At 44.0% G+C, this 2,873-nt stretch overlaps 2 non-coding genes across 2 annotated transcripts; both read left to right on the forward strand.

Moving 5' to 3' along the window:
* Nucleotides 1-971: 971 nt before the first annotated feature.
* Nucleotides 972-1,043, forward strand: trnad-guc (transfer RNA aspartic acid (anticodon GUC)). The gene has a single exon. It is a non-coding gene; the product is annotated as a tRNA-Asp (tRNA).
* Nucleotides 1,044-2,393: 1,350 nt separating this feature from the next.
* trnad-guc (transfer RNA aspartic acid (anticodon GUC)) lies at nt 2,394-2,465 on the forward strand. The gene has a single exon. It is a non-coding gene; the product is annotated as a tRNA-Asp (tRNA).
* The last annotated feature ends 408 nt before the right edge of the window (nt 2,466-2,873 follow it).

Below are 2,873 nucleotides of genomic sequence, written 5' to 3' on the forward strand. Positions count from 1 at the left end.
TCTTTAATTTAAAAATGTGATGCGTTGGCCAGGAATCAAATCCGGGTCAACTGCTTGGAAGATAGCTATGCTCAACACTATACCACCAACACAGGCCTTTGAACGTAGACTGGAAGCCCGGTTGTGCGGTCAGCAAAAATTTTCGCAATACATTAGCAGCTGGCAGGTGCAGATGAACTAAAACTCTCTTTGTTTGGACCTGGCACTTAAAAAAATTGCATGAACTTATTGACCTGACCTACCAGGCACCATATTAAAAAACAAGGTCTCTAATTTAATAATGTAACACGTTTTATACAGACACTTCATATTTAAACGGTATTAGATTATTTTTTAGATTCACTGGCTTCTGTGAAGCGTTGAGCTAAAATGACGCATGACGCCGCTCCTGGAAGTCGAGCTGATCGGATACAACTACCTGTCTCTGCAACTCCTCATCATCCTCATTAGTATAGTGGAAAGTGTCTCCACCTGTCACGCGAAAGACCAGGTTTCGATTCCCCGACGGGGAGATCAAGTCCTTTACTGCTGCCAAAAGACCTTAACAAAAGTTTTGCTCCAGCAAACAAGTTACAGGAGAAGTTGGCAAGGGGACCCGGACGACTGTTTTAAAGACAGCTTGAGAAAAATGCAATGCATTGGCCGGGAATCGAACCCATACAGCAAGAATGGACAGACCCAGGAATCCAACCCATGCAGCGAGAATGCTCGTAATCAAGGTCTTTAATTTAATTTGGACCTGGCACTTAAAAAAATTGCATGAACTTATTGACCTGACCTACCAGGCACCATATTAAAAAACAAGGTCTCTAATTTAATAATGTAACACGTTTTATACAGACACTTCATATTTAAACGGTATTAGATTATTTTTTGGATTCACTGGCTTCTGTGAAGCGTTGAGCTAAAATGACGCATGACGCCGTCCCTGGAGGTCGCGCTGATCGGGGACAACTACCTGTCTCTCCAACTCCTCGTTAGTATAGTGGAAAGTATCTCCGCCTGTCACGTGGAAGACCGGGGTTCGATTCCCCGACGGGGAGATCTAGTCCTTTACTGCTGCCAAAAGACCTTATCAAAAGTTTTGCTCCAGCAAACAAGTTACAGGAGAAGTTGGCAAGGGGCCCCGGACAACTGTTTTAAAGACAGCTTGAGAAAAATGCAATGCGTTGGCCGGGAATCAAACCCATACAGCAAGAATGGACAGACCCAGGAATCGAACCCATACAGCAAGAATGCTCGTAATCAAGGTCTTTAATTTAAAAATGTGATGCGTTGCCCAGGAATCAAACCCAGGTAAACTGCTTGGAAGGTAGCTATGCTCAACACTATACCACCAACGCAGGCATTTGAACGTAGACTGGAAGCCCGGTTGTGCGGTCAGCAAGAATTTTTGCAATACATTAGCAGCTGGCAGGTGCAGATGAACTGAAACTCTCTTTGTTTGGACCTGGCACTTAAAAAAATTGCATGAACTTATTGACCTGACCTACCAGGCACCATATTAAAAAACAAGGTCTCTAATTTAATAATGTAACACGTTTTATACAGACACTTCATATTTAAACGGTATTAGATTATTTTTTGGATTCACTGGCTTCTGTGAAGCGTTGAGCTAAAATGACGCATGACGCCGTTCCTGGAAGTTGAGCTGATCGGATACAACTACCTGTCTCTGCAACTCCTCATTAGTATAGTGGAAAGTATCTCCGCCTGTCACGCGAAAGACCGGGGTTCGATTCCCCGACGGGGAGATCCAGTCCTTTACTGCTGCCAAAAGACGTTAACAAAAGTTTCGCTCCAGCAAACAAGTTACAGGAGAAGTTGGCAAGGGGACCTGGACGACTGTTTTAAAGACAGCTTGAGAAAAATGCAATGCGTTGGCCGGGAATCGAACCCATACAGCAAGAATGGACAGACCCAGGAATCGAACCCATACAGCAAGAATGCTCGTAATCAAGGTCTTTAATTTAAAAATGTGATGCGTTGGCCAGGAATCAAACCCAGGTCAACGGCTTGGAAGGTAGCTATGCTCAAAACTATAGCACCAACGCAGGCATTTGAACGTAGACTGGAAGCCCGGTTGTGCGGTCAGCAAGAGTTTTCGCAATACATTAGCAGCTGGCAGGTGCAGATGAATTTGAATCTCTCTTTGTTTGGACCTGGCACTTAAAAAAATTGCATGAACTTATTGACCTGACCTACCAGGCACCATATTAAAAAACAAGGTCTCTAATTTAATAATGTAACACGTTTTATACAGACACCTCATATTTAAACGGTATTAGATTATTTTTTGGAATCACTGGCTTCTGTGAAGCGTTGAGCTAAAATGACGCAAGACGCCGTTCCTTGAAGTCGCGGTGATCGAGGACAACTACCTGCTCTGTAATTCCTCGTTAGTATAGTGGAAAGTATCTCCGCCCGTCACGCGGAAGACCGGGGTTCGATTCCCCGACGGGGAGATCTAGTCCTTTACTGCTGCCAAAAGACCTTAACAAAAGTTTTGCTCCAGCAAACAAGTTACAGAAGTTGGCAAGGGGCCCTGGGCGACTGTTTTAAAGAAAGCTTGAGAAAAATGCAATGCGTTGGCCGGGAATCGAACCCATACAGCAAGAATGGACAGACCCAGGAATCCAACCCATAGCAAGAATGCTCATAATCAAGGTCTTTAATTTAATAATGTGATATGTTGGCCGGGAATCAAACCCGGGTCAACTGCTTGGAAGGCAGCTATGCTCACCACTATACCAACAACGCAGGCCTTTGAAAGTAGACTGGAAGCCCGGTTGTGCGTTCAGCAAGAATGCTCGTAATCAAGGTCTTTAATTTAAAAATGTGACACGTTTTATACAGACACGTCATATCTAAAT

This window comes from Siphateles boraxobius, unplaced genomic scaffold (assembly GCF_051911475.1).
Source record: "Siphateles boraxobius isolate OS27281-9 unplaced genomic scaffold, OSU_SipBor_1 51, whole genome shotgun sequence".
NCBI lineage: Eukaryota > Metazoa > Chordata > Actinopteri > Cypriniformes > Leuciscidae > Siphateles > Siphateles boraxobius.